The sequence below is a fragment of the Argopecten irradians genome, chromosome 14 (assembly GCF_041381155.1).
Source record: "Argopecten irradians isolate NY chromosome 14, Ai_NY, whole genome shotgun sequence".
NCBI classification, from domain to species: Eukaryota; Metazoa; Mollusca; class Bivalvia; order Pectinida; family Pectinidae; genus Argopecten; species Argopecten irradians.
In genome coordinates this window covers 5,611,049-5,637,557 of record NC_091147.1, presented here as the reverse complement: position 1 = coordinate 5,637,557, position 26,509 = coordinate 5,611,049, and the positions used below count along the sequence as shown (strand labels likewise).

Below are 26,509 nucleotides of genomic sequence, written 5' to 3'. Positions count from 1 at the left end.
GGCAGTCCACCACCTTTATAATAATTGGAACATTAACATGGTCTATTGGAGTTGACCCCGGTACTGAGATCAATGGTATGGCGCAACCCAAGGTCACAGTGTAATAGAAGAATACTACACGTCTGTTGTGTGTTGTCACTAATGCTATTATTAGTCGACGTTTTATTGTTCCTGGTCGAACATTATCTTTAACCACATAAAACCGGTGTAGCTTATATAATATAGATGGATAAATTCACCTCCCGCATGATGACCTATATAGTATAACGGATGCGTTATGTTCTGGTGGGTGATAGCTTCCGTGGTATTGTTTTTAATTCTTTATTTGGATTCCAGTCCTTCATCCCTAATCACATCACACTACACACTAATATATCGGATTTCCCTTGCTATTAGGAATATAAACCAACTCTGAATAATCACTTTGCTACGTCACTTCCTCCTGTCCTCGTTGTCAGATCAGGGTCACCGCTGTGATTTGTAGCGAGACAACCTTGTGCTACCCCTACTATAATTACAATTTTCATCACCCGGATTCTTTCGTTATCAATAAAAATCAACTCGGACCATAAAAGAATCGTTACATTGCACGCATAATCGCATCAAATGAGAACGTCTTCTCTTCCTGGTGTAATGTGAAGTGCGTCCCAGCGCGTGATTTCGGAGAGAATTATGGCGCGTGATATCATTATGTCACCGACCCCACGTGATCACGTGATAGGCAACAGGCCGTCATCTGTCAATGGAGAGAGATTGCCTTCTAACTAGTGTTCATACCTCACTGCCCCGAGCAAGCCTCTATACTACACAAGTCAATTCCGTCCAAACGATCTTGTTATCAAATATTTGTTGTCTCTGGGCTTCGGTAAATTGGCAAATCAATCAAATTTGACGGGATTCAATCCCTTATTTACACGCTGTTTATAATTGCATATACCAAACGCGCTATGCAAATCGCACACATCATAATTGGTAGCGCGAGATTCATGGGATGACATGCTATTGATCTATTGATCTGCTTGTTGATTTCCGTTTTACGTACCGACAGGACAGCTTCAATTGTGTAGAAACAGTGTGTTTGTTGTTATGGAATCGGGGGTTTGTTATCGGTAATGCCGTTGTCATGCAAAGACGAAAGAGCCAAATATTCTAACTGTGAATGATCAACCAAATAGAGATCCTAAACTCATTATTTTCACATGTGATTTTTAGATTATTTTGATATTTCTATTTGTAATAATTGGCTTAATATATGAACGTACTTAATTCTAATTTAGATTGTGTTACATATGTAGAAGTATTGAGGACGTCTTGAGACAATACAGCGGAATTAGTAATGTCCTTTAACGTATGAACAGTATTCAAATCGAATCGCGAAGCCATAATAAGATTATTTCGTTTAATTTTATTTTTGACGTATGCTTATATTTATCATTAATTCCGAATAACAAATTGAAAATGTTATTTTAGCATATTCATTTTATCATGACGATTTTTGTTCAAAATATGTACCTAGATGAATATTGAGGAAATTTTGAAACGAAAGAATCAAAAGTGGCAATAAGTACAGAAACTCATTGTTCAACTTTGATAATACGATGCCAATAATATGTAAAATCACACGAAACGTGTACTGTACTAACACGCGAGAACATGAGTTCAAAACAAACTATTTCATTTGCGAAATATAAATAATGGTCGTCAGATGGTGACTTAATATGATATATTTACATTTTGCCACTGCAACTCCCATTACTCTAATGATAATCGTGATCTGCATTATGAGCCAATAAATGCAGCCTGGACATGTTTACTAACACCATGTTAGTCCTCACGAGAAAATTGACATTGTAGACGAATGAACCATTTTGGTTATGAAACTTATGAAAAAAAAAATTAAAAGTCTGGATAATTGAAAGTAAACTGAAAAGCTATTGAAAAACATTGAACTTTTGGTATCTTTTATTTTTTGTATATGGAATATTTTTATCACATTGAACCTGGCTGTTGAGGTTAAATGGCTGAAGCGGGAAATTCAAATGTCACTCAATGTCACTCGCATCTAAATAATGCTTTACTTTGAACTAGAAAGTAAAATGTAAATATAACAATTAAAGGATTGTTAGATTGTATTTTTTGGAGATACAAATGCTATCTTGGTGGCAGATTGCATTTATTGGAGATATACAATTCTTTAATTGTTAAATAATTTATCAACAGGGAAATTAAGCATCATTTGTGACGTAATACTTACTTCAGTTATCGGTGACGTGAAATATTGATGTTAAAAGACACTCTGGAAATGATTGATGTGCTATATCATTTTCAGATTTCACAGTAAATTGGCTAACTCGTCCTATCTAACAGTTTTATCCTCTTAGGCAGAGCAAATCAAGAACATGAAAAATAGGGCGATACTATAAAGTACAGATAACATAACAGCTTCACGGACGTGTTCCATTATAATTAACAAAGGGAGATATGCATACACTAATATATCAACAATGTACTTAGTCATTTACGTAATATCTGATACTGTTAACGTAGAACCTCGAAAGAATTGTTTCTTCGAAAATTTTATTCTCGTTTAAGTTTCGTTTGAACCTATATCAAAATATTTCTAATGTTAAAAGTTTGTAGAATATTTTAGCCGGTATTGTTAGAAATGATCCAAATGGCGGCCAATTTGAAAATGAGTCTTTTGTTATTTCATTATGTTAACTTAAATCATCTCTGTGACATATTGTTAATTGTATCCAACTACGTTTTGCTATTTATCATTACGTGGTTCTTATAATTGAAACACTGAGCAGTTATGTGGGAAATGGAGCATTTACTGTTACCGTTTGATAGATTTTCTTCATACAATAAAAGAAAATAACAAAGACGAACATGCTGAGTATGTAAAGAGAGTGGGACGACTGCTTTTCCCGTGGTCAATATGATGTGACTACGTAAAGTGTGTTTCGGTGATATAGCACTATACCAAGGGCACTATACCAGAGCCTCCCAAAGCACGAAACCTTCCATACATCATGACACATAGCACACATGAGATTTCCAGGTACACTTTTGTAATCGCTGATTCAGTTAATAAAGCAGAGATGTTCCAGGTACTCGACATTTAGACATAACCTGCATTTACAGTAAAGTCATATAGATCGTCACTTACCGTAACGTCATATAGATCGTTACCATAAACTCCACTTACAGTAACGTCATATAGATCGTTACCATAAACTCCACTTACAGTAACGTCATACAGATCATTACAATAAACTCCACTTACAGTAACGTCATATAGATCGTTAACATAAACTCCACTTACAGTAACGTCATATAGATCGTTACTATAAACTCCACTTACAGTAACGTCATATAGATCGTTACTATAAACTCCACTTACAGTAACGTCATATAGATCGTTACTATAAACTCCACTTACAGTAACGTCATATAGATCGTTACTATAAACTCCACTTACAGTAACGTCATATAGATCGTTACCATAAACTCCACTTACAGTAACGTCATATAGATCGTTACTATAAACTCCACTTACAGTAACGTCATATAGATCGTTACTATAAACTCCACTTACAGTAACGTCATATAGATCGTTACTATAAACTCCACTTACAGTAACGTCATATAGATCGTTACTATAAACTCCACTTACAGTAACGTCATATAGATCGTTAACATAAACTCCACTTACAGTAACGTCATATAGATCGTTACCATAAACTCCACTTACAGTAACGTCATATAGATCGTTACCATAAACTCCACTTACAGTAACGTCATATAGATCATTACTATAAACTCCACTTACAGTAACGTCATATAGATCATTACTATAAACTCCACTTACAGTAACGTCATATAGATCGTTACTATAAACTCCACATACAGTAACGTCATATAGATCGTTACTATAAACTCCACTTACCGTAACGTCATATAGATCGTTACTATAAACTCCACTTACAGTAACGTCATATAGATCGTTACTATAAACTCCACTTACAGTAACGTCATATAGATCGTTACTATAAACTCCACTTACAGTAACGTCATATAGATCGTTACCATAAACTCCACTTACAGTAACGTCATATAGATCGTTACTATAAACTCCACTTACAGTAACGTCATATAGATCGTTACTATAAACTCCACTTACAGTAACATCATACGGATCGTTACCATAAACTCCACATACAGTAACGTCATATAGATCGTTACTATAAACTCCACTTACAGTAACGTCATATAGATCGTTAACATAAACTCCACTTACAGTAACTCATATAGATCGTTACATAATCACTAGACGTTATAGATCGTTACTATAACTCCACTTACAGTAACGTCATATAGATCGTTACTAAAAACTCCACTTACAGTAACGTCATATAGATCGTTACTATAAACTCCACTTACAGTAACGTCATATAGATCGTTACTATAAACTCCACTTACAGTAACGTCATATAGATCGTTACTATAAACTCCACTTACAGTAACGTCATATAGATCGTTACTATAAACTCCACTTACAGTAACGTCATATAGATCGTTAACATAAACTCCACTTACAGTAACGTCATATAGATCGTTACCATAAACTCCACTTACAGTAACGTCATATAGATCGTTACTATAAACTCCACTTACAGTAACGTCATGTAGATCGTTACTATAAACTCCACTACAAACGTCATATAATCGTCATAAAATTACGTCATATAGATCGTTACTATAAACTCCACTTACAGTAACGTCATATAGATCGTTACTATAAATCCACTTACAGTAACGTTATATAGATCGTTACTATAAATTCCACTTACAGTAACGTCATATAGATCGTTACTATAAACTCCACTTACAGTAACGTCATATAGATCGTTACTATAAACTCCACTTACAGTAACGTCATATAGATCGTTACTATAAACTCCACTTACAGTAACGTCATATAGATCGTTACTATAAACTCCACTTACAGTAACGTCATATAGATCGTTACTATAAACTCCACTTACAGTAACGTCATATAGATCGTTAACATAAACTCCACTTACAGTAACGTCATATAGATCGTTACTATAACTCCACTTACAGTAACGTCATACAGATCGTTACTATAAACTCCACTTACAGTAACGTCATAAAGATCATTACCATAAACTCCACTTACAGTAACGTCATATAGATCGTTACTATAACTCCACTTACAGTAACGTCATACAGATCGTTACTATAAACTCCACTTACAGTAACGTCATATAGATCGTTACCATAAACTCCACTTACAGTAACGTCATATAGATCGTTACTATAACTCCACTTACAGTAACGTCATATAGATCGTTACTATAAACTCCACTTACAGTAACGTCATATAGATCGTTACTATAAACTCCACTTACAGTAACGTCATATAGATCGTTACTATAAACTCCACTTACAGTAACGTCATATAGATCGTTACTATAAACTCCACTTACAGTAACGTCATATAGATCGTTACTAAAAACTCCACTTACAGTAACGTTATATAGATCGTTACTATAAATTCCACTTACAGTAACGTCATATAGATCGTTACTATAAATTCCACTTACAGTAACGTCATATAGATCGTTACTATAAATTCCACTTACAGTAACGTCATATAGATCGTTACTAAAAACTCCACTTACAGTAACGTTATATAGATCGTTACTATAAATTCCACTTACAGTAACGTCATATAGATCGTTACTATAAACTCCACTTACAGTAACGTCATATAGATCGTTACCATAAACTCCACATACAGTAACGTCATATAGATCGTTACTATAAACTCCACTTACAGTAACGTCATATAGATCGTTACTATAAACTCCACTTACATATAGTTTACTTACTCCACTTACAGTAACATCATACGGATCGTTACTATAAACTCCACTTACAGTAACGTTACCTTAATTGCGTGTCGTCACGTCTATAATTGCACTTGGGCACGAAACAAGATATAATTATGTGAGCAAGAAAGTACAAGTCGGGAATGTTATTAGACTGGATAGAGTTCATGCGTACTAAATATGATCACGTTATAGAGACACCACAGATATGGTGCCAAAGGGCACTACACATTGCTGAACGCTGCAGATATACGTAGGTAAAAGAATGTACATTTCCAAAGATCAATTACAATTTTTCAGAATATGACGTGTCATTTGTGTTTTCTTTAATTAATATTAATGCATTAATATTTTGCTTAAAATATATCAATTTGAAATAACATAGCCATTTATCAGCTTCGGTACATTTTTATCTCAAGCATCACTAGCGAGCAGCAATAAGACAGAAAAGTGGCCATTCCTTTAAAAGGAATAATTCCACAGTTGCGTAACAGATCACCAACTCGGGTAAACATATCCCTGTCCACCTGTCATGCTTGAATATTTCACCTCCATACGGACGTTGCAATGCGTTAAAATTCCATATGCACAGATGACGTCACGTCGTTTCTTTACCCTGGTGAAACAGATCTATCTAATAATCAACAACCACAGAATGACCGTCTGAAGAGGAAAACCCTGTCAAGTATGATAGATAAACACTATCTTACCTGTGAAGGTAAAATAGGGTCCACGTGCTCTAAAACAATATGTGACGTAATCAATACGTATGGTTTAGCCATGGATTACAACGTCGACAGCATCACTTACTTTGACCTACACTGACATTGTCTGTAATTATGGCATGTTGTGATGCTTTTAAGTAATTAAAAAATCGGATGTATTTAGGTGTAAGAAAAAATAATCAAAGCTAAACATAGATATTCAAATGCCTGACCTCGTAACATTTTTCTTTAGGGTAAAATTAACCTTTCTTCTTTAAAATACAGACAAGGATGGCCTTAAGTTAGGTTTCTGTCATTTTAGCTTTGGTTCTAAAGAGACTGTAGTGGATAAGGTACCGACTACTGACCATAGATCGGTTGTAAAACTCAGCTACATTCCGTCACACAAACCTGACTGTAGTGGATAATGTACCGGCTACTGACCATAGATCGATTGTAAAGCTCAGCTACATTCCGTCACACAAACCTGACTGTAGTGGATAAGGTACCGGCTACTGACCATAGATCGGTTGTAAAACTCAGCTACATTCCGTCACACAAACCTGACTGTAGTGGATAATGTACCGGCTACTGACCATAGATCGATTGTAAAGCTCAGCTACATTCCGTCACACAAACCTGACTGTAGTGGATAAGGTACCGGCTACTGACCATAGATCAGTTGTAAAGCTCAGCTACATTCCGTCACACACACCTGACTGTAGTGGATAAGGTACCGGCTACTGACCATAGATCGGTTGTAAAGCTCAGCTACATTCCGTCACACAAACCTGACTGTAGTGGATAAGGTACCGGCTACTGACCATAGATCGGTTGTAAAACTCAGCTACATTCCGTCACACAAACCTGACTGTAGTGGATAAGGTACCGGCTACTAGACCATAGATCGGTTGTAAAACTCAGCTACATTCCGTCACACAAACCTGACTGTAGTGGATAAGGTACCGACTACTGACCATAGATCGATTGTAAAACTCAGCTACATTCCGTCACACAAACCTGACTGTAGTGGATAAGGTACCGACTACTGACCATAGATCAGTTGTAAAGCTCAGCTACATTCCGTCACACACACCTGACTGTAGTGGATAAGGTATCGGCTACTGACCATAGATCGGTTGTAAAACTCAGCTACATTCCGTCACACAAACCTGACTGTAGTGGATAAGGTACCGGCTACTGACCATAGATCGGTTGTAAAACTCAGCTACATTCCGTCACACAAACCTGACTGTAGTGGATAAGGTACCGGCTACTGACCATAGATCAGTTGTAAAGCTCAGCCTACATTCCGTCACACACACCTGACTGTAGTGGATAAGGTATCGGCTACTGACCATAGATCGGTTGTAAAACTCAGCTACATTCCGTCACACAAACCTGACTGTAGTGGATAAGGTACCGGCTACTGACCATAGATCGGTTGTAAAACTCAGCTACATTCCGTCACACAAACCTGACTGTAGTGGATAATGTACCGGCTACTGACCATAGATCGATTGTAAAGCTCAGCTACATTCCGTCACACAAACCTGACTGTAGTGGATAATGTACCGGCTACTGACCATAGATCGATTGTAAAACTCAGCTACATTCCGTCACACAAACCTGACTGTAGTGGATAAGGTACCGGCTACTGACCATAGATCGATTGTAAAACTCAGCTACATTCCGTCACACAAACCTGACTGTAGTGGATAAGGTACCGGCTACTGACCATAGATCGATTGTAAAGCTCAGCTACATTCCGTCACACAAACCTGACTGTAGTGGATAAGTACCGGCTACTGACCATAGATCGATTGTAAAGCTCAGTACATTCCGTCACCATGTAGTGGATAAGATCCATAGATTTGTAAAACTCAGCTACATTCCGTCACACACACCTGACTGTAGTGGATAAGGTACCGGCTACTGACCATAGATCGATTGTAAAGCTCAGCTACATTCCGTCACACAAACCTGACTGTAGTGGTAAGGTACCGGCTACTGACCATAGATCGATTGTAAAGCTCAGCTACATTCCGTCACACAAACCTGACTGTAGTGGATAAGGTACCGGCTACTGACCATAGATCGATTGTAAAACTCAGCTACATTCCGTCACACAAACCTGACTGTAGTGGATAAGGTACCGGCTACTGACCATAGATCGATTGTAAAACTCAGCTACATTCCGTCACACAAACCTGACTGTAGTGGATAAGGTACCGGCTACTGACCATAGATCGGTTGTAAAGCTCAGCTACATTCCGTCACACAAACCTGACTGTAGTGGATAAGGTACCGGCTACTGACCATAGATCGGTTGTAAAGCTCAGCTACATTCCGTCACACAAACCTGACTGTTGTGGATAAGGTACCGGCTACTGACCATAGATCGGTTGTAAAACTCAGCTACATTCCGTCACACAAACCTGACTGTAGTGGATAATGTACCGGCTACTGACCATAGATCGGTTGTAAAACTCAGCTACATTCCGTCACACAAACCTGACTGTAGTGGATAAGGTACCGGCTACTGACCATAGATCGATTGTAAAGCTCAGCTACATTCCGTCACACAAACCTGACTGTAGTGGATAAGGTACCGGCTACTGACCATAGATCGATTGTAAAACTCAGCTACATTCCGTCACACAAACCTGGCTGTAGTGGATAAGGTACCGACTACTGACCATAGATCAACTCTAACTCCAGAATTATGATAAACTTCAGCATTGGGACACTAAATCCTCATGAAAAGCTTTAAAGATTTTCCACCGCCGACAGAGCATAAACGGTAATCACCATTGAACAATAATTGGTGTTAATCATGTATATACATGTATAATTTACACAAAAATAATATGAAATAATTTAGTTTGCTTTTGGTGCATATGCAATCAGTACTTCATTCCAAATAGGACATATCGCCATGGATTGTTTTCGGGACGCAATTAATTATTTTTGATATTTCATCTTCAAGAAAAATTAGAAACTCAAAGTTTTTCAGGGTGGCAATGGTGTAAAGAAGGAAACTTTTACAACTGAACAAAAATAATTCGTTTGCTTCTATTTTTTGATAGAAAAAAAAATCATTCCTCAGCGTTGGAGCATCTTCAAGCTCGAACTGATCTCGCCAAAAAAAATAGTATGGTTTACAGGACGTAATATTAAATTCAACGGTAATCGTGAGTAGTTATAAATATCTAACAAATGTATGATATAAATTGTCTAATGACTTTAAAACAGAAAATGTATCTTAAGTGTATCCTGCAGTACTATAAACGCAATCTTTGAAAATCCGTAGAGGATATCAATTATCAATTTTGTTTGTCCTTTTATGTTGCCGATTGTGATTGGAATTGGAAGAGACAAAGATTAATATATCAACCCGAAGCACTCTGATTTTATCTTATAGCAATAACCTGGAAATTTTATATTCTCAAATCTAATTCATTATTCACTTCACTATCCGTCTTACTTGACAGGCCTTGTCAAATGACAGAATATTTTGATCAAGATAAAATGGTATCTGTATGCCTCTAATGCAAGTATGAAACATAAAAACACCTCATTACAGTTCTTTGACAAATTAAAATCTTACAAGTTTGACATAAGCACTAGAACCTCTCTTTATCTAGCTGTGGGAGTATATGATCAGATTGGATAAGCAGCACAGCTTTCCAAGCACAGCATTGTGTGTTAATGTTAAAACTAAGATTGGAATACGCTTAGTACTGTGGTTGAATATGATTTATATGATCGATAGAGGCCAGGGCACATGTATTATTCCTATCTCGAAAGAGAACAGATAAGACTGATTGTATAACAGTGCCTATCGTTTATAAATTCAGATGTCGCACCACAAGAACTTTCTCCTCTGTATACTAACGACTTGTTTATACGTCCTGCTTAAATTAATCAAATGATAAGAGTTGCCCGGTATCATCTTTCCATACCCTTATAAGAGAGCAACCAACTAAATGATTTTACATAGACCACAGTGTTAAACTTTGTTAAAGTTTTGTACTGTATTATTAAAACAAAGGAATATTAGTTAGCTGTTGTGTTCTATAATTAAAGTCTAGGTTCTCATATAACACTAAATAGAAAAAAAAAGTTTGGGTCCTTCTGCTCAAACTCCAACCAGGGTAGCTTTATTGAAATCAGGCGCATTTTGCACTAAAAAATCCGGAAATTCTAATGGTTTTACCTATTCATTATCAAAGTTGATATTTTGAACCTAAATCTCAATATGAATTTCCAAATTCATATCATGGTTATCTAGGAATAATTACCTGTCAGAAAACATTTTTACTTTTGAAATTCATAATTAGCCAGCCAATCAGCGGCCGGGTTAAAATTCTATCCTGGGCTCAATCTTGTATACACAGGGGCCATTTCGAAGGTCTTTTTTTTATTTAGTTGGTTGATCCCTATAGCAGAAATTAAAATTCCAATACTCACCTATGATGTAAAGTGTATTTCGGCTGTATGTCAAATTTGTAATATGAACTTAATCGGTCAAGTGGTTTGTCCAGGACAGGGCTTCACCTTCGGACAGTCACCCGCGGAGTAATTCTGAAAACATGAAATATTGAACTTACACACTGTGTTGATTAATTGCAAATTATGTATTAAATATTGAAATAGTATTAATGTTGTTTAAGTTAATTATTGGTTACATCATTAAACTTTCTGAATATAATGAAAAAATAGGAAAAGTCCCCAGCCAAGGGGAGATAATCCATTACATAATCAGGTACCCCTATAATATAGAAAATGTCAAGATTTTGGAAGAAAACCAGATATACCAAACCTTTTACATATTTTAAATTTACCAGGAACATGGTTCTAGAGCCTTTCTGTTTAAAATAAACAAATTAAACAAAGATCAAACCTGTAATGAGCACAAAAGATGCATGTCTTTGTCCGTGACTGGAATCTGTGCAACCAACATATATTTCCGGAAATCTTGAGTGACCCTGAAACACCATTAATATGTTTCATTAACAGAAAAAATATTCACAAAATGATATTTTTATCATTATAACATAAAATGCATACTTTTAATAAACTTATTAGCCCTAATATTACAATTAATCAGTACAATTAGTTAAATTGGCTTACCTGAGATGAACCCCCCCCCAACCCCCAACCCCCCCACCAATTATACCTGGCAGGTATAAATACCACAACCAAACTAGACATTATGTAATACAATATAATTGTCTCCCCTTAATGTTACCAATTTCAAATGTATAAGCTGTAACGTATGTTTTATACCTTTATGGCTTTCGGCACTCCAATATGGCAGAGACCCCCCCCCCCCCCCCCCCTCTTGATTTGACCGCTAATTCCTGGTTCACCTAAACCGGAACATGCATACAGTTCCGTGAACTAAATTCTGACAACTGAGGAGACCATGCACCGCGCACCCATGTGATCGTACCCATCTGATGTTAAACGCACATGTCACACGTTTATAGCCGTGCTAATTACCTGAATCTACGTTATATGTACCATTAACTTACTGGCCAATTCTAAATAAACTGCATGCATAGTCACAGTGACACGTATTATTCTAAAACTTGGCGACTTACCTTTGTATCTATGGACTCACTCGGCTCCAGTGACTGACTCTTATACTTCCGGTTGCGTTCGCGCTATAGAGAGCAACCAACTAAATGATTTTACATAGACCACAGTGTTAAACTTTGTTAAAGTTTTGTACTGTATTATTAAAACAAAGGAATATTAGTTAGCTGTTGTGTTCTATAATTAAAGTCTAGGTTCTCATATAACACTAAATAGAAAAAAAAGTTTGGGTCCTTCTGCTCAAACTCCAACCAGGGTAGCTTTATTGAAATCAGGCGCATTTTGCACTAAAAAATCCTGAAATTCTAATGTTTTTACCTATTCATTATCAAAGTTGATATTTTGAACCTAAATCTCAATGTGAATTTCCAAATTCATATCATGGTTATCTAGGAATAATTACCTGTCAGAAAACATTTTTACTTTTGAAATTCATAATTAGCCAGCCAATCAGCGGCCGGGTTAAAATTCTATCCTGGGCTCAATCTTGTATACACAGGGGCCATTTCGAAGGTCTTTTTTTTATTTAGTTGGTTGATCCCTATAACATGTAGCTGCTGACATTATCTCCCTCATTATTTTCTATTTAACCTTGACAGACAACGCTGTTACTGACATCACAGTGCTTCTTCAAATACTTTTGTACTAACCGTTGTAGAGGACGTCGATTGTTTGTGTTAACAACCCGATTAAAAACGGCCAGATCTTGGAGATGGACGAAAGCTTGAATCTCTCTCTAAAATAAAAACAATACAACAAACAAAAACACGCGTCCTAACAACCCATACCTGGCTAATGACCCATTTAAGATTCGAACTCAAAACCCAGAGAGGAAGTTTAGTAGGAATATGTCAAACCACTTTAATCACTCGAAAAATGCGCTCTTAAAACGTGTATGTTCAAACTAAAAATAAAGGAGTTCTAGGAAAGATCCATATCGCTGTTTGATTTAAGAGTATTCATGTACGTATGGATTTATTCGCTACAACGCTTGATTGCTTTCCCCAAGGGTCACCACAGCAGTCTACTGTACGTACATAAGTATGCATAAGGAGCATTGGCAGAATAAGCTTTAGCGCCGAAAATATTCACTCTTTATCACGTGACGTTTTGGTTTTTTTATGCATATAATGCGTTGATACTTTCGTAAACTTTAAAAAACGACATTCGTATTTTTGATAAGGACCTCGAGTGTTACATACAGTAGGGTTACATAAAATGGCGACAGAGACCGTCAAAATTGTACTACTACAAAATGTATTTTGTTTCGAAGTATTGACTTTAAGTTCAGATCGCATAGCAGTATTATAAAAATAGTTTTTGTGAAGACAAATAATTATGTACAAAAATGTGATTTGTAGGTGCATATCATTGAAATTGCTCCTACTGCCATATATCAACAGTTACGTAAACTAACCCCACTCACTAGATACTGTCGACTTCCTACAACATGATAGGCATGTTTTGAAAGTTCCTGTTGAAGTAACATTATATTTTGCTTCGCTCAGGCATTTTTTTTACTTTTTGGCCTTATCAGGCCTTCCAAAAAGTATCTTTCAGTAGACCTCACACCATCTATACATTGTAAGTCATGTGTAAAGTGACGATACCACAACAGATTCCGTAAGCTGGTAGACATTTCGATCTCAGTATAATGTTGAATTCTAAACTGTAACCACTGCAGTTTAGTATTGTTAGTGACCCGAAAAGGAACGTTATATATTTGTCCATAATCAAACGTTTTCCTCAGTATTCATTTTTTTAAGTTCCTATTCATGTTCGATTATATATTACTACGCCATATTTGTATGTGTAATTTAATTAAACCCGACTTTCCGAAACGTATCATTCGATAATTCATATAGACAATGTGTTGATATTACAGCCAACACCGTCAAGTCATTGCACTCATGTTAACCCTCGGTTTTTGAAAAAGAATAAAACAAGAAACCTACATCTGTGCCTGAAAGGAGCTCAAGTAAGGCGATTACGTTACAAATCGTGATAATGTGTGTAACCCTTGTTATTCTGGAGATAAACAGAGTTGTATTCCTCCTTGTAAATACAGGGTTTAGGACTGTTACACTGCTGTGTAATGAAGAACGTCACTGAATATTAGGTACAGCGGGCTGGTTAGCGGGATCTTGTTAGGATCTAATGAATAGTCATTCTATTACTGTAAAATTACACTTTACCATTCGTGATTTTTATTCCAGTTTTATCTCAGATAAGCTGTGATTTCTAATCATGGTAAAACTGACCAACACATCGCACGGTTGGTTTACAAATAGAAATTACATATTATGTATATTCTATCTTGATATTGTGATTTAAACAACGATGTACAGAATGAATTATCAAATGCGGTTATTGTCTATTTCTGAAAACTGTTTCTTCTGGTGTAGTTATATGACATTTTTCTGTTTAATTTATTGTAATTATATCCTGTAAATTCAGAAAGATGGCTAAATTGTCTAAATATACTGGTTCCAGTGACATCGTGGTTGGATAGGGTACCCTGTACATTTATCCATTAGCTTTATCTTTGTTTTTTTTAATTTGCGAAATGATATGATTTTTTAAATAATTTTATCGGAGACCAATTAGTTAAGTTTATACTTTATAAGTTATTATAAATTGGCGATGTTTCAATAGTTTCCGTCAACATTGAGCTAGCACTCAACACGATGTCATTGCATACTATATAATGATAAAGCAAGAAAACAAACCATCATGTCATCTAAAATATTAAATCTGAAGTTTTATCGATGGTACTGAATAAATACATGTTTGGATTATATTACAGTAATGCCTACTATTCTGGCACGATTTAAATGCTTATCTGACGTGTTAGTTATTTATGTTAGTTATTAATTATTAATATCGGTCATTTAGTACATTTGTATTTTAATTTTAATGTATTTGTAGGTAGGGATGACTGATATATATACATATATAAACAATTCCATATTGGCTATATCCAATAAGATAATGTTTGTGGTTTTAATAAATGTGGATTTCGTTTGTTCGAATCAGTTGTTAATCAGATCAAATTACTGGTAAAGCATGGGCCGGTTGAAGCTGATTTGATTCAAAGTGCAGGTATAGACCAGCACTGAAACCACGTAATTCATGCAACGGTTTAATTGCTATAAGTCTCGCAGAAAATGTAATATACATATATAGATGACACCTTCATCAAGTCGGCCTGGTACTTAACGATTCTCGGGAGATTGTATGTTGGTGAAATCACTCACCATAAAGGTATGTCGGCTTAAGTAAATGTCATACAGCAGAAAATCAGAACGAATTGCAATTAGATTAATTTGATGTTGCTATGTCAACGACAGGAACGTTGCAGATCTTGTTTACTACGGCATGTGTAGCTACATTGTAGCCTTGACATGCTTCATACAGAATCAGGATATAGGATCACTTAAGCTGTCGAAAAGAAACAGTATGTAGGTCAATTTCTGTGGATCTGATCAGACAAATAACAGGGTCTGGCACAGATTTGCGTGTTGTCGTTCTTTTCCTCCAATCACGTGACAGGGTTATCAACTCTCCGATGGATTTCTTTAAAACGCCTAACAAAACATCTCGAGAAATCGCTCCCACAACACATTCCATGCATGAGGCTGGCAGACGAGGATTTCAAATGTATTATTGAGCTGTGTTTTTATAATGAAGAATGGGACAGGCTTGGTCGTCCTTTGTTATCTTACCATTTCTATCTTAATGCCTCGAATCATAAAAAACAGACATCTTACTGGGCGAATATTCACAAAGCTCGTTTTACGTTTAACGCGAAAAAACATCAATACCAAATATTCAGACAGCGATCATTTCCACTAAACGTATCGTAAAGATGTCATTTCTGACACTACTGTAATTGTGTTTTCTGATGTATATGTATGTACGTAAAATTTCAATTAAATATTTGGCGCCAATTTAAACAACCTTCTTTATAATAGCGTACGAGGTGAATAGACTCATATTCAAAGCAATGGGAACAAGACGAATACACAAGCTTTTTTCAAGCAAACATTTTAAATATACTTTTGGCTCTTAATTTGATAAAGCATGCCTTTTGTACGTATTATTGACATTATGGTATTCCTAAAGCTGCCTATCTTAATAGAATGTATACAGACAGACATATTAGTATAAAACATATGAGCTCACAAAGGCCAAATCAGCATCTTTCTGGCGGTTTTATCGAAGGATAAAATTTAGTTGTATGCTGTCCATGGAACAAATATACTTATGGTCTTAACTATTATATTTACAGCTCAATAGTTACCACATTAAGTGTTTATGGTATTTAAAAGATTACAATTGAATTTTATCGCCTGGTTCCGGTATTTGGAACATTGACGGGAATTCTCGCAAATTTATTAATGACCATAAAAATAAAAGTAGATCCATCTGATAAAGCATGTGTTTTTCCTGATAATAAACTACAATATATCTATCATTTTAATTGGCTGATGTTAAAAAAATCCACACTGCCCATCATTTTGATTTAAGTCTTTTGCGTAGCAATATTACACACGCGTACACAATGCATGACGTGACACGATATTAAGTAGAGCAGTTGTAACACGGCGTCAGGTACAAACTGGCTTTGGGTTCAAAGCCCTGTATCTAGGTCATGTGGCGAACAAAATGGTTATCCACTAGTGTCAAACACCTCTATACACACTCAATTGTTCATACAATATTAGATTAAAGGTTTTAGTTGTAAGTCGTGTTGTTTGGTAGACTAAGTCTTTCTGTCGTGACGTAGTTATTTCGATACGATATCTACACTTTTACTACCAGAAATGTAAAATCCAAGTAATATATACTGTTCGATTGTTGAGACTTCGGACATGTTTCAATTAGCACTTATAGAAACGGTAAGTTGATATCGAGACAGAGAGTCGAATAGTATCCGGGACATAGTGTGAAGCAGTATCATTGACCATTTTCTGTTATAAGAGCTGGAAATTTTATTCCAAAGCTCGATGAAACAACCATCGCTTCGGAATAAATATGAGATGCTGAATGTCGGCTTCACTTAAATGATACATCCAATACGTGTTGTTTATACTGTTTTTGGTTTTAAGACGTACAATTTTGATAAAATGATACCATGTTCAAAACAATACCTCGGCGTTATTTGCTTTATTTAGCTACAAACGGTAACATAATGCATTTTAGGGAATTCACTGTCATTAGTCTTCCGCCAAGATGTTGCGAAATGCCAATTTTGTCCCTAGTTGAAAAATGTCCGCTTCCTTTGCTCACTGCAATTGAATCTTATTTCCATTTCCAAGTCGTTTGTATCACTACCGCTGCTAGATTATAGAGTGTTATGTACAGGCACAGTCTGTACTTTCAATAACCTTTCTGCGAGGTAGGCACTGGAAACCATGCGGTTGATGCGAAATGGGCACTTAGAGTAGAAAACCTAAAGGACTTAATAGTCCTTAGAGTAGAAAACCTTAAGGACTTAAGTAACTTCGGGTAGAAAACTTAAAGGACTTTAATCGCTTGAGTAGAAAACTTAAAGGACTTTAATCACTTGGAGTAGAAAACTTAAAGGACTCAAATCACTTAGAGTAGAAAACTTAAAGGACTTTAATCACTGAAAACTTAAAGGACATTAGAGTAGAAAACTTAAAGGACTTAATCACTTAGAGTAGAAAACTTAAAGGACTTTAATCACTTAGAAATGAGTAAAACTTAAAGGACTTTAATCACTTAGAGTAGAAAACTTAAAGGACTTTAATCACTTAGAAGTAGAAAACTTAAAGGACTTAAATCACTTAGAGTAGAAAACTTAAAGGACTTTAATCACTTAGACTAGAAAACTTAAAGGACTTAATCACTTAGAGTAGAAAACTTAAAGGACTTTAATAAACTAAGACTTAATACTTAGTAGAAGAAAACTTAAAGGACTTTAATCACTTAGAGTAAAGACTTTAATCACTTAGAGTAGAAAACTTAAAGGACTTTAATCATCACTTAGAGTAGAAAACTTAAAGGACTTTAATCACTTAGAGTAGAAAACTTAAAGGACTTTAATCACTTAGAGTAGAAAACTTAAAGGACTTTAATCACTTAGAGTAGAAAACTTAAAGGACTTTAATCGCTCGAGTAGAAAACTTAAAGGACTTTAATCACTTAGAGTAGAAAACTTAAAGGACTTTAATCACTTAGAGTAGAAAACTTAAAGGACTTTAATCACTTAGAGTAGAAAACTTAAAGGACTTTAATCACTTAGAGTAGAAAACTTAAAGGACTTTAATCACTTAGAGTAGAAAACTTAAAGGACTTTAATCCACTTAGAGTAGAAAACTTAAAGGACTTTAATCACTTAGAGTAGAAAACTTAAAGGACTTTAATCACTTAGAGTAGAAAACTTAAAGGACTTTAATCACTTAGAGTAGAAAACTTAAAGGACTTTAATCACTTAGAGTAGAAAACTTAAAGGACTTTAATCACTTAGAGTAGAAACTTAAAGGACTTAAACTGACTTAACTTAATCACTTAGAGTAGAAAACTTAAAGGACTTTAATCACTTAGAGTAGAAAACTTAAAGGACTTTAATCACTTAGAGTAGAAAACTTAAAGGACTTTAATCACTTAGAGTAGAAAACTTAAAGGACTTTAATCACTTAGAGTAGAAAACTTAAAGGACTTTAATCACTTAGAGTAGAAAACTTAAAGGACTTTAATCACTTAGAGTAGAAAACTTAAAGGACTTTAATCACTTAGAGTAGAAAACTTAAAGGACTTAATCTAGAGTAGAAAACTTAAAGGACTTAATCACTTAGAGTAGAAAACTTAAAGGACTTTAATCACTTAGAGTAGAAAACTTAAAGGACTTTAATCACTTAGAGTAGAAAACTTAAAGGACTTTAATCACTTAGAGTAGAAAACTTAAAGGACTTTAATCACTTAGAGTAGAAAACTTAAAGGACTTAATCACTTAGAGTAGAAAACTTAAAGGACTTAAATCACTTAGAGTAGAAAACTTAAAGGACTTTAATCACTTAGAGTAGAAAACTTAAAGGACTTAAATCACTTAGAGTAGAAAACTTAAAGGACTTTAATCACTTAGAGTAGAAAACTTAAAGGACTTAATCACTTAGAGTAGAAAACTTAAAGGACTTTAATCACTTAGAGTAGAAAACTTAAAGGATTATCACTTAGAGTAGAAAACTTAAAGGACTTTAATCACTTAGAGTAGAAAACTTAAAGGACTTTAATCACTTAGAGTAGAAAACTTAAAGGACTTAAATCACTTAGAGTAGAAAACTTAAAGGACTTTAATCACTTAGAGTAGAAAACTTAAAGGACTTAAATCACTTAGAGTAGAAAACTTAAAGGACTTTAATCACTTAGAGTAGAAAACTTAAAGGACTTTAATCACTTAGAGTAGAAAACTTAAAGGACTTTAATCACTTAGAGTAGAAAACTTAAAGGACTTTAATCACTTAGAGTAGAAAACTTAAAGGACTTTAATCACTTAGAGTAGAAAACTTAAAGGACTTTAATCACTTAGAGTAGAAAACTTAAAGGACTTTAATCACTTAGAGTAGAAAACTTAAAGGACTTTAATCACTTAGAGTAGAAAACTTAAAGGACTTTAATCACTTAGAGTAGAAAACTTAAAGGACTTTAATCACTTAGAGTAGAAAACTTAAAGGACTTTAATCACTTAGAGTAGAAAACTTAAAGGACTTTAATCACTTAGAGTAGAAAACTTAAAGGACTTTAATCACTTAGAGTAGAAAACTTAAAGGACTTTAATCACTTAGAGTAGAAAACTTAAAGGACTTTAATCACTTAGAGTAGAAAACTAAAGGACTTAATCACTTAGAGTAGAAAACTTAAAGGACTTAAATCACTTAGAGTAGAAAACTTAAAGGACTTTAATCACTTAGAGTAGAAAACTTAAAGGACTTTAATCACTTAGAGTAGAAAACTTAAAGGACTTTAATCACTTAGAGTAGAAAACTTAAAGGACTTTAATCACTTAGAGTAGAAAACTTAAAGGACTTTAATCACTTAGAGTAGAAAACTTAAAGGACTTAAATCACTTAGAGTAGAAAACTTAAAGGACTTTAATCACTTAGAGTAGAAAACTTAAAGGACTTTAATCACTTAGAGTAGAAAACTTAAAGGACTTTAATCACTTAGAGTAGAAAACTTAAAGGACTTTAATCACTTAGAGTAGAAAACTTAAAGGACTTAATCACTTAGAGTAGAAAACTTAAAGGACTTTAATCACTTAGAGTAGAAAACTTAAAGGACTTTAATCACTTAGAGTAGAAAACTTAAAGGACTTTAAATCACTTAGAGTAGAAAACTTAAAGGACTTAATCACTTAGAGTAGAAAACTTAAAGGACTTTAATCACTTAGAGTAGAAAACTTAAAGGACTTTAATCACTTAGAGTAGAAAACTTAAAGGACTTTAATCACTTAGAGTAGAAAACTTAAAGGACTTTAATCACTTAGAGTAGAAAACTTAAAGGACTTTAATCACTTAGAGTAGAAAACTTAAAGGACTTTAATCACTTAGAGTAGAAAACTTAAAGGACTTTAATCACTTAGAGTAGAAAACTTAAAGGACTTTAATCACTTAGAGTAGAAAACTTAAAGGACTTTAATCACTTAGAGTAGAAAACTTAAAGGACTTAAATCACTTAGAGTAGAAAACTTAAAGGACTTTAATCACTTAGAGTAGAAAACTTAAAGGACTTTAATCACTTAGAGTAGAAAACTTAAAGGACTTTAATCACTTAGAGTAGAAAACTTAAAGGACTTTAATCACTTAGAGTAGAAAACTAAAGGACTTTAATCACTTAGAGTAGAAAACTTAAAGGACTTTAATCACTTAGAGTAGAAAACTTAAAGGACTTTAATCACTTAGAGTAGAAAACTTAAAGGACTTTAATCACTTAGAGTAGAAAACTTAAAGGACTTTAATCACTTAGAGTAGAAAACTTAAAGGACTTTAATCACTTAGAGTAGAAAACTTAAAGGACTTTAATCACTTAGAGTAGAAAACTTAAAGGACTTTAAATCACTTAGAGTAGAAAACTTAAAGGACTTTAATCACTTAGAGTAGAAAACTTAAAGGACTTTAATCACTTAGAGTAGAAAACTTAAAGGACTTTAATCACTTAGAGTAGAAAACTTAAAGGACTTAAATCACTTAGAGTAGAAAACTTAAAGGACTTTAATCACTTAGAGTAGAAAACTTAAAGGACTTAAATCACTTAGAGTAGAAAACTTAAAGGACTTAAATCACTTAGAGTAGAAAACTTAAAGGACTTTAATCACTTAAGTAGAAAACTTAAAGGACTTTAATCACTTAGAGTAGAAAACTTAAAGGACTTTAATCACTTAGAGTAGAAAACTTAAAGGACTTAAATCACTTAGAGTAGAAAACTTAAAGGACTTAAATCACTTAGAGTAGAAAACTTAAAGGACTTTAATCACTTAGAGTAGAAAACTTAAAGGACTTAAATCACTTAGAGTAGAAAACTTAAAGGACTTAAATCACTTAGAGTAGAAAACTTAAAGGACTTAAATCACTTAGAGTAGAAAACTTAAAGGACTTTAATCACTTAGAGTAGAAAACTTAAAGGACTTTAATCACTTAGAGTAGAAAACTTAAAGGACTTTAATCACTTAGAGTAGAAAACTTAAAGGACTTTAATCACTTAGAGTAGAAAACTAAAGGGACTTTAATCACTTAGAGTAGAAAACTTAAAGGACTTTAATCACTTAGAGTAGAAAACTTAAAGGACTTTAATCACTTAGAGTAGAAAACTTAAAGGACTTTAATCACTTAGAGTAGAAAACTTAAAGGACTTAAATCACTTAGAGTAGAAAACTTAAAGGACTTTAATCACTTAGAGTAGAAAACTTAAAGGACTTTAATCACTTAGAGTAGAAAACTTAAAGGACTTTAATCACTTAGAGTAGAAAACTTAAAGGACTTTAATAACTTAGAGTAGAAAACTAAAAGGACTTTAATCAAAAAGTGGTCATGTGACCCCAATCACTCAAAAGGATGAGGAAATAATTTACTCCAGAAAGTTCAAGATCTGTTATGGAATTGAAAACATCAGACTGTGATGTATACTAATCAATTCGATTAAAATAGAGATCCTTTACCGTCAGTACATTTAAAGAGTAATAGCGTTTTCGATCAATGTATCACGTTGATTTGATTTGAAGTACAGGTCGTCTAAGGTCATTTGAACATGACAACTTATGGGATGTTGTCAACGGACTTGTTAGAAGGATCTGTATTTTAATCAGATTGTATACTAATGGAATGCAAACGCAAATTTTACTGTTACCTAAAACAAATTCTAAAACAAGTTGACCTCACGTAGAATCATTTTCATTGATCTTTCCTTCCAATAGAGAGTAGTGACTTTATACTTCTTTAAATGTTTTGTGCTTTAATCTTTTATTTATGATTCGACATTAGAACTAGAAATACCTGCCAATGAAATCATATGAACTGTTTGAAGGCACATACATGTACATGAATGGTTGATAGAATAAGATAAGAACATGCATTATTTTCAAAATAATCATAACCATCTATTTTATATCATGCTAAGCTTAATACTATTGCTATAAAGGTTGGTTGATACAATCACATTCAAATGTAGTACCTAGTTATTTACGTAGAAATCACAAGCAATTTTGACATACAATTAAGAGAATTAAAGAGTTCTGAATATATATTACGGTAGATTCCTTTGAAAATTCTAAATATTACTCTCATAGCATTTAAATTCTCTATTTCAGCATTACGTCTGAAAGTAAAAATTGACAAATAGTTATGATTTTGATATATTGTTGGCAATCTTGAAAAGTGGCCACCTTTTTATGTCTTATGCATTGCGGTGAACTATACTTGTCTTAAAACATACACGCTGCATGCTCCAAGTCTAATATCAGGGTTCAGAACTTAGAACGTGTCAAGACTTAGTTTAAAAATTAAAGTTATTTGACCAATGTGGTCTTGAATGAAGGTCAAGGTCATCAATATTCTGAATCCTTGTATCCCATTATATCAGCATGTTACAGGCCTAATAACATGTGTCTAGGCCTTCCAGAACTGGGCAAGAAGTGGTTTATATAGCTAAGGTTATGACAAGGCATATGTGACCTTAAACAAAGGTCAAGGTCATTCATATTAACATATTAACTTGTGGTAGCCTTTAATTTATCTCATCATGCTGTAGACCCCCTATCAGATCTCAAGACATTCAAGAACTTTACAAGATGTCATTTGTTAGTTTTAGGTGATTTGGGCCTAATGACCTTGAATGAAGGTCAAGGTCATTCAGTTAACAAACTTTATCTCAGCGTTCTACATGCAATAACAGGTATATTGGCGTTCCAGAACTTGACAAGAAGATTTTAAATTAATTTTACGAAGAATTTCACTTTTGAACATTTTTTTAATTCTAAATAACAGATCCAAAAAAGAAATTTCTTCGTTAAGCCATTTATGAAATATTGACAAATGTAAGTTAAAAACAGGAAGTGGGTTCAAAGCGGCCATATTGGATTTTGACCAAGATAAAATTGCTGCTATCACACTTTCAGCTTACGCCATACACAATGGTGACACGTTCATTAGCATATATTTTACCATTTTGGAGATCGTTTAATTGTATACAACTTTAGATGCAGAAGAATAATAAAAAGAACAAAAACAACAGGTCTATCACCCGAAGCCCTAACAATTGTTTTTAAAACATCTGGTAACGACGATAGGGTTTTTGTATGGCCAAAATGTAGAAGCAGAATGTGGCAGCCATGGTGTTTATTGGCCTCTTATTAATGTCTTTAAATTATATTTATATTGAACAAAAAATGTTTAAAATAATTTATAAGAACCTTAATTATTATATATTATTCTGAAATGGGCTTTTAAAGTGTTTTTGGCGGCCATCTTGAAAAATGGCCGCCAGTGACGTCATCAAAAAATGTCGTTTAATACTACCTTTAAAAAATAATTCATTCAGACGTTTTAACTTTGTTTGAGAAGGATTAATGGCGAACAATTTCAGAAAAAAGACTTACAATTAATCTGAAATTGGGTTTAACAATTAATCTGAAATGCGGTTTTTAAGTGTTTTGGCGGCCATCTTTGAAAATGGTCGCCAGTGACGGCATAGTCATGTCTGTAAATTCCTTTTTAATGTTTATTTTGTTTTCAACATTTTAGTATCATTTACGAAGGAACAAGTTTTGAAAATTAGTAAATTCTCTAAAATCAATCTATTACGGGGTTTTAATCAATGTTGGTAGCCATGTTGGAAAATGGTCACCATTGACATCATCAAAAATGTCGCTAAATGCTTTTTTTTTTAAAGAATAAAGTGATTAATTCATTCAATCATTTAAACATTGTTTGAGACGGCTTAAGGGCAAACAAATAAATAAATAAAGACTGAAATTGGGGTTTTAAGTGTTTTTGCCGGCCAAATTGAAAAATGGCCACCAGTGACGTCATATGGATTATTCGCGATGGCCCAGAGGCCAAAAAATTGCTTTTGGCCTAAACTTCATTTGTGCCAAGTTCCATGCTTTTATTATAATGTGCACGAAATGTGCACTTATCTGCCCCAATATAAAATATTCAATTTCGAATTTATTTTCTAAAGAGTTTTAAAGAGTGTCTTTACGTGGTATTATCATTTTGACAACCATTTCACCTTTGTAACGAAGAATTTGTCGCGCATTTTTATAACATAGACACAACGATGTACATATATAAAATACGCCTTGAGGAATAAGCGACTTTGTGTTGTTTGCTAAATGAACCTAGATCGAGTGGTCAGTGTTGATGCAGGCACAACGTTATTACAATGTAACATATCCTCTCAATAAAACGTTAGGTCTGTTACTATGTACTGTAAACCAATTTACTGTAGCATGACTTTTAATTTTGCGAATTCGGCTATCCAAGTAAATTCGCGAAGGTTTTATCTTCGTGAATCATTATCTACAACATGTATATTGAAGGGCATATCCGTTCAATGTTGAAATTGAAACAGCAAAAAAAAATGAAGTAAACGCAAAAAAAGATGACATACAGCTGAAGACTATCTTCAGACGTCTTCGAATGATAAAGTATTTGTAATAGTTCATGTTACAGGGGTCGATGAACTTGTACGCACTAACTTTACCTCAGACTTAATACCAAGGCTTAGCACTTCCAACTAGCTAAAACCATAGACCTCGACAAAATGAGCCTTTAATTAATTTTGAAGAAAGATCGCAATTCAGTTATATTATTTAATCAATTTCTTCAAGATAAGGCAATGACTCGGATATCGAGACACATGGATTTTTCTCTAAAATCCATTATATTTCCTTGGTAATTTGATTAAATTTCAGTTTTCAAGATTTCCGGTTCTCGGCAATGTTCACTAGAGACCAGTTCTGAGATGTTTTGTATATTTAATCGTATTAGCGAGAGTATAACCTGAAAGATAAACTTGAGTTTAGCTGTAAAACAACTAGTACGTAATCCTAACATACACAAGTAGACCACTGTCATTTTATATGGTAGTAAAGACATCACGTCTTGTATATAAACATAGGTTCGGTGGGCATGTGTATATTGGTCCTGTATTGATGGTTATGACATTGCTTATTTCACAAATCATGGTATTCAATACGACATCATTTAAGTAAATCTGTTAACAACATATATGAGTTAAAATTCAATTTCATCTCAATTTAATACAATATGGCATTATTGAAATCATTGAATAACAATGAAACCGTACATTATTTTCTTTTATTTAATAGTTAAATGAATGTTGACAGATTATTTGTTTCATTATGCTAAATTGGTGAAAAGTATTTTTTTCTTAATTGTAACATTTTTCCCTTTCAACACTACGTAACGCCTGATCATAATATTGTGATATAAAACTTTTAGAACCTTTATAAAATATAGAAGAATTTCGTTCTAATAATCGATTTTATGTACAAACTGATCACTAGTATTTTTTTACGCGTAACATCACATCTTGTTGACAAATAACGGTGACACCGTATTTATAATATATTTTGTAAAGCTGATTACTGGATATCTCTACGTGTAACACCAAACACAACTGGTGGTTGTATCCACCGTAACACCATTTAGATATGATTAAAGTAAAGACGCTAGAACCTGATGTAGACGTGATTATTTCTCCTTTGACACTTTTGATGTGTTTACGCTGACTTAA

At 34.0% G+C, this 26,509-nt stretch overlaps 1 long non-coding RNA gene across 2 annotated transcripts in view; it reads right to left on the bottom strand.

The window, feature by feature from the left end:
• LOC138308346 (uncharacterized) overlaps positions 1 to 12,259 on the bottom strand; it is a 33,067-nt gene extending 20,808 nt beyond the window's left edge. The window contains exons 1-3 of one of the 2 annotated variants that reach the window (XR_011206117.1): positions 12,235 to 12,259; positions 11,532 to 11,616; positions 11,099 to 11,212 (exon numbers count right to left, since the gene is read on the bottom strand). This is a non-coding gene — a long non-coding RNA (uncharacterized lncRNA). Of the gene's footprint in view, positions 1 to 11,098; positions 11,213 to 11,531; positions 11,617 to 11,917; positions 11,961 to 12,234 lie in introns of those variants that run through there. The other variant, XR_011206116.1, reaches the window with a different exon arrangement.
• Positions 12,260 to 26,509: the final 14,250 nt, after the last annotated feature.